Here is a 13656-nt window from a genome sequence, read left to right as displayed (position 1 = left end):
TATTGAGATGCCCAGGGATGTAAACTGCTCTTAGAGAAAGGAGCTTCCCTTGGGCCCACACAAGGATCTGGTGCACCAGCTTGTACAAGGGGCGCGAACGCAGACCTCCTTGGTGCTTGATATAAGAGACCACCGCTGTGTTGTCAGTGCGCACCAACACGTGATGATTTCTTAGGTCTGGGAGAAAGTGTTTCAGTGCTCGAAGGCCAGCATCTCCAGGCAGTTGATGTGCCAAGTGAGATGGTGGCCCCTCCGCAGACCGCGGGCAGGGTGGCCACTCATGACCGCACCCCAACCGGTGAGGGACGCATCCATCGCTAGCGTTACTCCTCGGAGCGTGCCCGGCATGAGCGGAGTGCTTAACAGCGGGAAAAGCACAATCAGCCCCCCGACAGCCGACTGGGCGAGCTCCGCTCCCCATTAATGCTGCTTATTATAATATTAGGCATAATATGCTTGTGTAACTGATGCTTGTTCAACTGGCGAGCTCATCGAAGCCCTCCTCATCAATCTCCTCGGAGAAAGACAGGCGGAGCGTCACGCCCTCTCCCCGGCGCAGCGCAGGCTTCCGAAACCCCGAGAACGGGCGCCGGATCTGGTGGTTAAGGAAGAAGATAGGGACTCACCCGTCTACATTCCCTCCACTGGATCCTTATGAGCAACCCACGCTCCCTCCTCAAAGAGAGCCCTCTGAGAGCGAAGCAAGGCAGTAACAAAACGCTCACAATGCGGGCTCCCTCAAGAGCTGACTCTGCATGCTTCGCTCCCAAACAGACAACACACAAACTGTGTGTGTCCCCACCGAAATATAGCACGGGCAGGGAGGAACACACTGCCTGAATGCTGCCTGCTCGCCCAAATGCTTCTTTTGACTGAAGCTTTGACATAATAGAGCTTATAAGTGGACAAACAACACTAAATAAGACTCACAAACAGACAGGTGCGACTGACACACACACAGAGTGCTTGCTGAAGGACAGAAAGCTGATGCCGGTTCCACCGCACGTGCTTTTAAGCTTCCTGGTCGTTACGTCACCCCGCCTGTGACTTCTCGCCCATCCATTGGACTGATTACACATGTGATTCAGAGCGTGGTCACGCTGAAGGCGTTCCTGTAGCGTTTCGACGCAGCTCGAGTTCCTGATGGGGAACAATAGTTTAGATGAGAAATAAGTTCAAATGTGAAGCAGTTTCATTCCTGAATTCATTCAATCTTCTTGTTTCTTCAATCAGCAGAGCTGGGAAATATATTAATTTTAAATGTAATATCGAGAAGAAGAAAAAATAATCAAGTACTTTAGTATGCTAGTCAGCACATCAAAATAAGTATACTTCTTTAAAAGATGACAAAAGATTATTAAAACATAATGATTTAAAATGTGCTTTAAAGTAAAACTTTTAATTTGACATTACAAAGTGCCGATGTGAAGCATTTTCATTCCTGAACTCATGCAATCTTCTTGCTTCTTCAAGCAGCAGAGCTGGGAACACATATTTTGCTCCCAATGTATCTTCTAGGAAAGGAAAGGAAACACTGGCAAGCGATTCGTTTGGGTTGTGGGAGACTCCGTTGTGATCCCAGAACTGAAGCTGTTTCAACGGAACATTCCTACGTGCAGGCTTCAGCCAGGCATGCTGCGTCAGGAGCGGGACATACTGGAGGTCTGTGTAGACCATTAGCTAAAATTCAGTAGAAGAAAGAAACTGAGGTATGCTGGAGCACCTACTGATGCCAGTAATCTTTCCCTCACAAGTGAAAGAGGATCTTGGGAGAGAAAGGAATGGGCTGGAGTGGGTAAGGGATCAAAATTCATTTTTTCTCAGAGAGGAACCAGTGCTCAGCATTCCTGGCATTGCCACATGAGCTGGAAAAAAATTCCGACTCTATCCTATGTGTGTAACCAGGCCTGAATGGATGCAGTGTCTGTAGCCCATGCAGCCTATAGTCCGGTGCACTCCTGGCCTGCTCTCTGCTCCCTCACCACTAATCCAAACACAAGGATGTCTCAAGAGCCGGTGTGGTGTCACAGCACAAGTCCACCACGACCAAATATACACTCTGTAAAATAAACAGGAGGCCTTCAGCAGGAAGAGAAAATATTTGATTGAGTTTGCGAGTGGAGGAGAAAAAGATCACTTTAAAGTCTTAATTGTTTCTCTTAGACAGCAGGAGATTAAAGGGTGAGCGAATGGAGATTCTTGGTTTAGTTATTTGTCGGTTAGTTTACCCAAAAACGACATTCCTGTCATCATTCATGCAACCTTAATGTCATTCTAAAGTCGTATGACTTTTGTTCTTTTATGGAACACAAAAGGGAATGTTGTGAAAAATGTTTGCACTTCTGTTTGCTCATGTACCATAAACATACCCTTGTGAAAAATAAGTACACTTTAGAATAGTTGTTATAGAAGCAACATGCTTTAAAAGAAAAAAAAAGTGAACTGAATGTAATGTTTTCAGACACTTAATTGCTTGTTATTTGCAATTAAATGAATGAAAATATATTACAGTTTTACAGTTTTATTAGCTACATGCTACATCTGAACATTGGAGTGCTTTTTGGCACACTTAAGAAGGACTTTGGTACATCTTTATAGGTAATTTCATAACTACTTTAGTTGTCTATGAAATATTTTTAAAGTGTACTGCTGAATGTACCGACAAACATTTATGGTAAACTAAAATATACTTTAATACAATTTCTATTTAAACTTGTATTTTGTGTATTTATATCTTTTAATTACACATTTGTAATGATGAAATTGCAATTTAGTACATTTAAAAGATATTCATGTTAAAGGTAATATTGAATAATACACTACAGTTAAAATTATAACATCTAGGGTTACAACCCCAGTTCCCTGAGAAGGGGAACGAGAGACCGCCAGTGTTACAAGTGTCTGAAGCATCTGTGCAAACATGCCATTTCAATTGGATGATGGCAGTCACATGACACATAAGCAATGCCATAAATGGGCACCTAAGTCATGGAATCCCCAGATTCTAATTGTCTGAAGGAAGATGCGCAAGCATGCCTGAAGTATGGTAACCTGATGCAGTACATAACCCTAGACATTCCCTATTGAAGTGGATATTCAATGTTGCATCAAGATGTTTATGCTATTAGAAACTCAACATAGTGCTGTGAAGCTCTACATAGAGTTAGTGAGTCAAGAGAGACCTAGGTCCTCCATAGATAGACCCTCATTCAGAGCCAAGGGCCATCATAATCTTGACTTGATGGTGGCAGTAAGACGCTCTGCCAGCATACAAGAGAACAAGAGCTTCAGTGCCTAGAGGTGCGGAATGTTCTGCAGCTCAGATGCTCCTAAACAGCCTGGTCGTGAGACCAAAAGATTTGTAGGAGCAGAGCTAAAGAGGCAGGCCACAGCTACAGCGGCATTCGCTGACAAATTCACAATTGGAAGAGGGAAAGCTACTGCGCCACTACCTTAGCCATCCACAGGCTCATTAAAAGCAAACTAACCGAGGGGAGCGCATTCGGTTTTCAGAACTGGAGTGGCTACAAGAGGGAGCAAGTCTCTCTCAACTGCCTGTTGAGCCCTCAGTGCTCCTAAGAGGAAAAGTAAAAGCACTTCTGAGGATCTTGCCCAGAAAGGCAGCCGATGAAGAATGAATCACCATTGTCAACCCAACATTCTCCTGCTCCGCTGCCACTTTCCTAGCCGACCATCAGGGAAGCATGCCAAGCGGGAGGGGGGCAACAGGGAGAGTAGCGATCAAGACGTTCCTTTTATCTGTCACCCCTACCCTGGTTTCATCTAAAAGCTCTTGCCAATGATCCCCAAGGGGCCACTACAATTCTATCCACTGGCCACAGACAAATAGTGGAAGGTGCCAATGTTGTCACATTTGGTGTTAGCAGGATGCTCTGGACATATAACTACAGTACCACCCTACCTCTACACTGGCACTCCAAGATAACTTAGAGGGGCAGGGGGCAGGATACCCGAGGACATATAACTGCCAACACCAACCAAACATTGACACTGCCCTTAGGGAAGTAAGCCAAATTGACAGGCTACTACCTCCAGAAGAAGACTGGAGGGAACAACTGAGAAAGCGGGCCACCAACTTGGCTTGCTACCTCTCCACTAGTCGCTCAAAGCGACCCCAGCCAATCCTGAGGGAGAGTGACAGATAAATGGATTATATACTTATTGCCCACTCCGACCTTGCAAACTCTGAGCAAGGGATAGATGGATGCTTCTACTTTCATACTCTCACCTCCAGCTTACAACGCTGAAGGGGGCAACAAAGTAAGTGGGAACTTCAAATGGAAGAGGGCAGGTTACTGTATTTCTATCATCCCACTAAACAGAGTGCAACAACTCAAACTCTACTGTCATTCCTGTTTACAGGAAAGTTTACACACTTTCACCTTCAGCTCATGCTGAAGGGTAGTGCTGAGCGGTATGACCAAAAATTTATATCACGGTATTTTTCAAAATTATACCGGTTTCACGGTATGTGGCGGTATTTTTATTTTCTGGGGCAGTCGTGGCCTAATGGATAGAGAGTCAGACTTGTAACTCAAAGGTCATGGATTCGAGTCTCAGGTCTGGCAGGAATTGTCGATGGGGGGAGTGAATAACCAGCGCTCTCTCCACCTTCGATACCACGACTGAGGAGAGACCCTTGAGCAAGAACCGAACCCCCAACTGCTCCCTGGGCGCCGCAGCACCAGCTGCCCACTGCTCCGGGTGTGTGTTCACGGTGTGTTTGTGTGTGTGTGTGTACACTACTGTGTGTGTGCACTTGGTTGGGTTAAATGCAGAGCACAAATTCCAAGTATGGGACACCATACTTGGCCACACGTCACGTCCTTTCCTTCCTTTTCTTTTCCTTTCCTTTCCTTTTTATTTATTTTTTTCATACATGACCGGGTGTTAAGCACATTTTCTACTGATTGAGAGAGGAAAAACTGCAGTAGATTGACTTAGAATGCCCTATTTTACTGTCATGATGAGTGAATATTGTAAAAAAATTCCACATTAATAGTAACTAAATACGACCCATTAATAACCATGAGTCACTCTCATTTATAATCGCTAAAGAGCGGCTATGCGGTGGTTTTGGCTATATTACTTTTTTGCCTCATAAAGCGCACTGCCTGTGTCTGAGTAACAAACTAAAAAAAACAACAAACAAAAAAGTGCATAACATTAATAGACGAACTATGCTCATATTTATAATTCCAAACAGTCAGTAAGCGACAGGTGCTTGGAAACGCTGTTTTGTACTCATTACTTACGAGTCTGCTGCGGTACAGCCAGCTGAATGCGCTGCTTCTCTGCCGCTCGCTGCATAGAACAGATGCCGAGAGAGGCGATACTGTGCTGGGAGAGTCAGACCTCGCGGTCGCGGGGCAGTCCTGGCGACATCTTCCAACTGATCCATAGCTAAGGTCCAGAAAAGCTCCAGAAAAGTCGCTAGGTTTGTCAGTATATATATATATTCTATGGAAAAAAAGCCGCTAAAAGGGTCTAAAAGTTGCTAAATCTAGTGCTAAAGTCACGCTCGTGTGTGTGAGACGTGGGAGCTGATGGCAGGGGGCGGTGGGTATTTGTGGCGGTCAATGTGGATATTGTGGATGAGTTCTGTCATCACGTTCTACAGCTTCAATTTCGGAACTTTCACGCTTAGTAACACATACACTGTGACCACAGTGCAACAGTGAAAAAAAACCCCTCTCAAACAGTGTCACGTTCCGAACGATGTTTAAACGACATACACTGGTATTGCGGTATTTAAAAAAATAATATTATAAGAAAAATAAACACCCCCTGTTGTTCATCACCCCCTGTTAAAAAAGCATGTACATGAGGCGCACACCTTTTAAACCCACTGCTTGCCGATGGACAAACAATAGACACACGTATATCAAACAAACCAGCTTGAAGACAAAGAAGTAAGGGATTCCATGACGTAGGTGCCCTTTTATGGAATTGCTTACTCAGTCTGGTGACTGCCATCAGCAAATTGAATTGGTGTGTTTGCGCATGTGCTTTAGACACCAGGAACACCCACAGCATTAAAATCATGATGCAGTTCCTATTCGAAAAGGAACCAAGTACTTCGCATTTTATATACTGTACAACAGTGTTTCTCAACTGGTGGGTCGCGACCCAAAAGTGGGTCGCAAGACTGTTCTGAGTGGATCATGGAGTGTACAGTCAAAGAAACGGTAACACTTTACTTGAAGGGGTGTGCATAAGACTGACATTGTCATAAACATGCATAAAAAACCTTCATATTCATGACGTGTCATGTCATGATTATGTAGGTGTCATGTCATGATTATGAAGGTGTCATGTCAGTCTTATACACACCCCTTCAAGTAAAGTGTAACCAAAGAAACAACATCAACAACAATAATGTAATTCTAAATGTTTTTCTGATGCGAGACTTTTATTTTGAAAGATGTGCGTGAAAGCCGTTGACACTTTTTGCAAGACTGCCTGAGAAAAACGTGCTGTCCCGATTCAGTATCTGTGGTCAGATGAGATGATGTCAGGCTTAATGTCAGTCTCATTAGTCTATCGTTATTTTTGTAACTTATGAAATAAAAAGTCTCTCACCTCAGAAAAACGAACTATCCTGTCCTGTCAGACATACTGTGCTTGTAGCACGCACTCTTCAATTGCACATGCAAATGCGGCGGTGCGCTGTATATCATTTCACTAAAGCGCAAAAGAAACTAGAGCATGCAACGTGTGAAATAAAAGTAAAGTACCAATAAATCACATAACTGGTACTTCGTGTGTTAGCTGGGAAGGATTTGCATAAAGGTATGATATTGTTTTTTAAACAAATTATATTAATATATATATATATATATATATATTATATTATATATATATCATAAAGTGGGTCGCGGCTTGATGACCATGGGAAAAGGTGGGTCCCATGGCCAAACCAGTCGAGAAGCACTGCTGTACAAAATAAGTCTACTTCTTTAAAGCAAAACCAAAGACTGAGACATAATGAATTAAAATGTGCTTTAAAGTAAAACAAAATGTGCACATTCATTACATTTAAACACACTTTCACTTTCTCAGGTGTATAGTTACCAGAAGTTCTAAAAAACAAAATAAAAGTATCCTAAAAGTAGATCATATGATTTACAAGCTTAATTCCAAGAAGCCATGTGACAGCTTTAAGTGAGAAACTGCATGAAATTGAAGTAGTTATTCTGACCTCTGTACCTCTTATATAAATTTTGCAGGTTTACACATTCAAACTTGCCGTCTGAGACAAAACTAATGGTGTTCTATGACGCAGATTTAAAGTGGCTCAAGTGTGAATGGCAGCTACTGTACTGTCATTTTAGTTTTGGATGAACTATTCCTTTTTTTTTTTCTCCTGAAAAAATAAATCCTTCTCACACGTGTCTCCTCTAGAGTTTCAGAAAAGATCTCGACAATGTCTCAAGCTGTGCTTAGATTTGCCAAGATACCAAAGTCTGCATTCAAAAGCCAATTTGTTTTATCTGTCTCATTTGTTTCTATTTGTATTTCTTCTAAAACATTTTAGACCTCAGAGCAATTGACTACTTTTCTTCGTAAAAGAGAGAAGAAAGAGGGAAGAAATAGGCTTAGAAAAAAAAATGAAATGCCTCTTATGATATCTATGACAGGGCTTATTAAATTTAAAGCTTTGTAAGTAGTATTAAAGTAAATGAAAATGAGGGTAATTGAACTTTCAACATTTCAAAACCAAGTACAAAAATAACAGTCAGGGGAATAATTTGATTATTATTATTTTCTTCATCTACTGAAGCAGCATTGGACAAATAAAGTTAGTTACACCAAATCCCCAGACATAACTCAATCTATCGCTCTCCATGCCTGAATAATGTCTTCAAGATTGTTTTATAGAGCAATTGTAACTTTATAATTTCCTGTCATATCAATGCAGGATTGAGCATGATAGAAAACAGCACTGATTACACTTCAGTCCCGTGTGAGTTTTTGTATGTGCATGAGCGATGTCCAGATATCTCGATTATTACCGTGATAAATGATGGCAGATGGAAAAGCATAATCACCATCAATCATTATGAGTCAGTGTGGTAAACAGTGTGGTTGTGAAGTAAACATATCCAAAGAAGCCATGAAATGGTTGACAAACACAATTTTCTTTTGGACGTCCCTAATTGATTGGCTTGCTGGACTCAAGAGAGCCACAGTTCTTGAACTCAGACAAGTTTATGCAAAAATAACATGTGAACAGGGTTCCTGTTTACATTGACAACATATTAGCCACTCACAAGATAATCTACAGATTAATTTACTAGTATACTTTACATATGATGTGGCAAGACAAGCAGAATAAAGACACCCATTTACAACTGAATTTCACAACAAGGAGGTAACATACAAGTCGAACAGGCTATTTGTCATAGCCTGCATTTTTTTTTACAGCATTTTAAACTTGTTTTTCTCAAATTCATGGTTCTGAAAGTATTTTTCCCAAACCAACTATTCATAGGCATTTCTTCCACATGTATTTCAAAATATTCTTCAATAAAGAGTTCTAAGTCATGAAACAAACCAACCAGCTGAAATGAATCAGCTTTATAAACGCTGACTTAAAGTAAAAAAAAAGAAGAAAACAGGGAACAAACTACACTGAAAAAATACTGTAATTTGTTACAGACTTTGTTTGTTTGTTTTCCTCTCTCAGATTACATTTATGGTTTGGTTCAAACTCTACATTTTAGATTTAATGTGAATATTTATTTTCCCAAAGATAAAAAACATTCATAAAAATTATTTTTTTTAATATAAAGACCATACTGTACTTAATAAATCTGTTTTCTTAAGACTTAAGCCAAAATATTACTTATATAGGTCAATATTATAGTTTGTCTTAGCTTTTTACCATTTAATTTCACCATAAACAAAAGCTAAATTATAATATCAAAGTAGAATTTTCTCTTGTGACAAAACTAAAACAATTTCTTAATCAATGATTCATTTTGTTTACTTACTAAATGTACTTACTAAATAAAGACAACTTCAAATACATTAGTATTTATTGTAATGTGATGTGATATTTTCTATGTACAAAAAAACTGAACAAAACAGGTTTAACCTAGAGATCATTGGACCAATATAAAAATGCAAATAAATGACATGCCTGTTTCACTTTTTCAGTGTACTCAGAGCATGAAACACTGCAAATGACATATTCAAATGAAAAAGAACAGTACGCTAAAAAAAAGTCTATTCTCTTCTCTCTGTTTAAATATGGGTTGGAGGGTGCAAGGCTGGAATCACCGGACATTGCTGAAGATTTCCAGAAGAGAGGTGCATATCACATGACTGAGCCCTTTATACCAGCAAACCACAATTACATAATTCTGTTGCATAAGACTCCGGATTCGAAGGGTTACAGAATGACTGGGGTTGAAAGCTTCATCAGAAAGTTGGTCTGTTGTGAGTTTTGTATTCCAGACAAAATACATTTTTACGACACATCGGTCAATCAATCACATATTTGCACCTGAATGCCAGCTGTCATCAGAATGTCTGCTCCAATAAGGCCTTGTGGGTTTGTGACAATAAAACTGAATGGGTTCCAGATTTGCTGTTGGTCTGCGTGCCAAAAAATCTGAGTTCTGTAGTGCCATATGTTGCCGTACGGTCACAGGAACCTAAAGCAGGATGCAATGCAGCAATAATAGCAATTACTGACATGAAAAACAATGGAGCTGTGTGCAGGTTTATCTGTGATTTAGCTGAATTGAATTAGAACATGGAATACTGTAAGCGAATTGATTTGAACTACCCTTTTAAAAAGAAATATACTTCAGCATACTTATAAAAAGATTACGGAAATAATTTATTTTTAAAAGAATATACGTGCAAACTGAATGTTTTCAGACACTAAATTGCATGTTAATCGCAATTAAATAAAACTGTGCTATAGTTTACATTTATATTAAATGCAGCTATCTGAAATTTTCTTCATAGGACTCAAGTACATCTTTATATATAATATCATAATTACTTCTATTGTCTTTGAAATATGGTTAAAGTTACTGCTGAATGCACTGACAAGCATTTATGCTAAACTAAAATATGTCATTTCTGTTTAAACCTGAATGTCATGTATTTAAATGTGAAAAATACTTATAAGTAGCAATTTAGTAAATGTAAAATATATTAACTTTAAATGTAATATTTAATAACACACTACAGTGTAAATTATAATATCATATAATATATATAATTCAGACTATAAAGCAGCTTTACAGGAAATAATACAGTTTCATAATTTAGCGTTGTGTAAAGAAGTGTGCTTAGTTTGTAATTACAACCAAATGTATTGTTTCCTAACTGAAGAATATTGCAGCACTGACTAATTCTTTTTTTCCTCTTTATTACTGTACAGCTGATTTGAAACAATCTGTATTGTAAAAAGCACTACATACATAAACATGACTTGACTTGGCAATGAATGAATGGAAATTGAGACACTGCAACTTTAACTGAATACCTCTACACATTCACTGATCCACAGGGTGTGAATGTGACCATTATTACTCAAAATGCCCATTACATAATAACATAATGACGCGTAATTAACTTAATGAAATAATGAGAGATTTATTATTTTTTGTGGGAGGGACGAAGAAACATCTAGGTGAACTTGATTACAAATATTGTCATTTTCGCCCCCAATTATTTTGAGCTCAAACAATGCTAGATGTAAAGGTAAAGGAAAGTAGCAGAAATGGTTCTTAAGCAGCTCTAGATTGACTGGATAGTGTGAGCCGTGGCCGATCCTGACACGCATGTCTCTCACTCCTTCAGTTTCTGCTCAGGGGCCCCTGTAAGATTAGGCCTTATTAATATTCAGAAGGCATTTGCTGCATATAGGGCCCAAGAGAGACACGCAGAACGAGCTTTCAGAGAGACTGTGTTTAGATAGCTGCACACAGGATGCTGGGAAAGACAGGGGTCCCCCGTCCTTCAGACGTACACAGTTTCACATATGCTGTGAAGTGCTCAGAACATTAACTGAGAGTGAGCAGACTCGTGTATATTTTGTGCTTTTCTGTGTGTCTGAAAGATTTTCTCTATCCGCTTTTATTTCTGTTATGCATTTTGTATTTCAAATTTAATTTGAATTGTGCCTGTTTTTCATTTCATTTTCATTTTTTATATATTGAACCGCACATTTTGTTGGTTAGAATGCACAAAAACGCTCTATTTAATAATATAAAGTAAGCATATGAGTATGTTTTGATTGTCTGTGTGGCTGTAACTCCATATAAGCATGAAATCAGTTGGCCGATTGTCATGCTTCTGAACTGCTTGTATTCAAGAGGAAACAAAATGACAAACATGTGAGTGAACTGTATACATAAATCCACATTCATACAGCCTATCTCAACCTACTGAATACTGAAAGGCTCATAATTGTCTAATAAATGGTACAAATCAAGCTGTTTTGTCAAGCAGGGACAGAAGAGAGTTCAGTTTATCACAACTGCCAATGCATAAGAATAATTCGCAGTACTATAAAAAATATTCTGTGGGTGGTAATACTGTAATAAATCTGGGCTCTTAAATGCAGAGCCATTGAAGGTAGGGTTTGCAATATCACTTATATCGCAATGCACAACCTACAGTATGAAGACACTAATTAAAAATAAATAAATAAATAAAATCTGGCAAGCAGATTTTTCTTTCAGTTATTTATTTTATAACTTTTTTAATAAAAAAATTAAAAAAAACATTTTAAAAGGGCATGGTGATTATGCCTGCTTTGAAATCAGTGCTGACCTTTACTTAAAGGGATAGTTCACCCAGAAATCTTTTACTCGCTCTTATGCTGTTTCAGACCTCCTTCTGCAGAACACAAAATAAAATACTTTGAAAAACTGTTGGTAAGCAAACCATTTCGGGAACTATTGATTTACTGTAAATGCAATTATTTTAACTAAAGAGCAATTTTTTGACCCACTTAAAGGGTTATTTCACTCAAAAATAAAAAATTCTGTCATGAATTACTCACCCTCATGTCGTTTCAAACCCGTAAGACCTCCGTTCATCTTCGGAACACAATTTAAGATATTTTTGATGGAATCTGAGAGCTGTCTGACCCTCCCATAGACAGCAACACAACTGAAATGCTCCCACGTCCAGAAACGTAGCAAGGAGATCTGTAAAATAATCCATGTGACATCAGTGGTTCTTCCGCAATTATACGAAGCTACGAGAATACTTTTTGTGCGCAAAACAAAAAAAAATAACGACATGACAGAATTTTCATTTTTGGGTGAACTAACCCTTTAAGTAGGACTTGAATGCATCTTTATACGTTTTTTCATAGTTGCTTATATTGTCTTCGAAATACAGTTAAAATGTACTGCTGAGTGTACTGCCAAGCAATAAACTAAAATATAATGTAATGTTGGTTACATTTAACACTATTATATGATTAAATATGTGTAATTATATATATATTTTTTAAGTACTTTTAAAAAAAAAAATGTAAGTATAATAAAAGTGCACATTCAATACAAATAAGCTCACCTATTAAAGCACAAACTATCAATCAGACGACAGAAGGCATATAGTAATCTCATTTTTCAAGTTTTGATCATGTTGATCATTTAGAGGAAATTTGCATATCAAATGTGATACAGTAGGCTTTATAGGGTTAAGTACTGTAGTCTATATGAAGATTTACTATAGTAAACATAGTTACCACTGTAGTGACAGACAACTCGAGTAAAGACATCCCTAAACAGCACATAAATACAAATCTGTGGAGCTGTGTTTGGTCTAATCTCTTCCTGTTGAATTTGGTGGTTCTTGGCCAGAATAAGCTCCAAAGTGAACTAGACTTTAAAACACAAGTCAGAGGTACTGAGGTCAAACGTTTAAACAGGAGCCCTTGGACTTATATTTTCCCTCTTGGTTTATTTAGTCATATTTGGTCTTGGTTAACACCAATGAGCTAAAAGTCAACAAACACCTGTGAACCTTGACCTTAAAAAGAAAAAAGAATCATAATGACAGGCATAGTGCTCATCGGGTAAGAAAGTGCTAGCAACCCATAGTGTTTTTTTAAACTTGACTTGAGATTTGGTGTTGTTTAATCTGTGTTTGTTACTTTGTTTTATTTGTTTTCCTCGGTTACCCTGGCAACCACTTCAAGTGTTCTAAAGTTGGACAAGGGGTGAGCACTGAAACAGTTTGGTTCTTGTTGCCATGGGAACAGAGATTCACACTTCCAGACACACACACACACACACACACACACACACACACACACATCTGGGAATTCCTCTGCATGTCATTCATTACAGGTGGCTTCCCTCACAGAATGAGTGGAAAAGTCATTAAACTACACATTCCCCCAGAGAATTAATGTTTTAAACCATTAAACACACACACACAGGCATGTGCCGTCTTTTATTCAGGCACAGTGACACTGACTGCAAAAAGTGACATTAAATCACGGCTGATATGCTCTGGCTGGAGTCGCCCACTCAAGTGGTTGCAGAAACAGCTGCGTGTCGACACCGGTTCCTCCCTATAGTACACTCTAAAAAATGCTGGGTTAAATACAACCCAGTGCTGGGTAAAATAGGGACAAACCCAGCAATTGGG

The 13656-nt window shown here is 39.0% G+C and overlaps 1 pseudogene; it reads right to left on the bottom strand.

Moving 5' to 3' along the window:
* Positions 1 to 7666: 7666 nt before the first annotated feature.
* The window catches only part of LOC107689542 (protein FAM46A-like), a 25908-nt pseudogene continuing 19918 nt past the window's right edge, over positions 7667 to 13656 (bottom strand).

Source organism: Sinocyclocheilus anshuiensis, unplaced genomic scaffold, assembly GCF_001515605.1.
Source record: "Sinocyclocheilus anshuiensis isolate Anshui unplaced genomic scaffold, SAMN03320099.WGS_v1.1 scaffold369, whole genome shotgun sequence".
Taxonomy (NCBI): Eukaryota; Metazoa; Chordata; class Actinopteri; order Cypriniformes; family Cyprinidae; genus Sinocyclocheilus; species Sinocyclocheilus anshuiensis.
The sequence above is the reverse complement of the archived record's forward strand: the minus strand, read 5'-3'. Positions and strand labels throughout refer to the sequence as shown.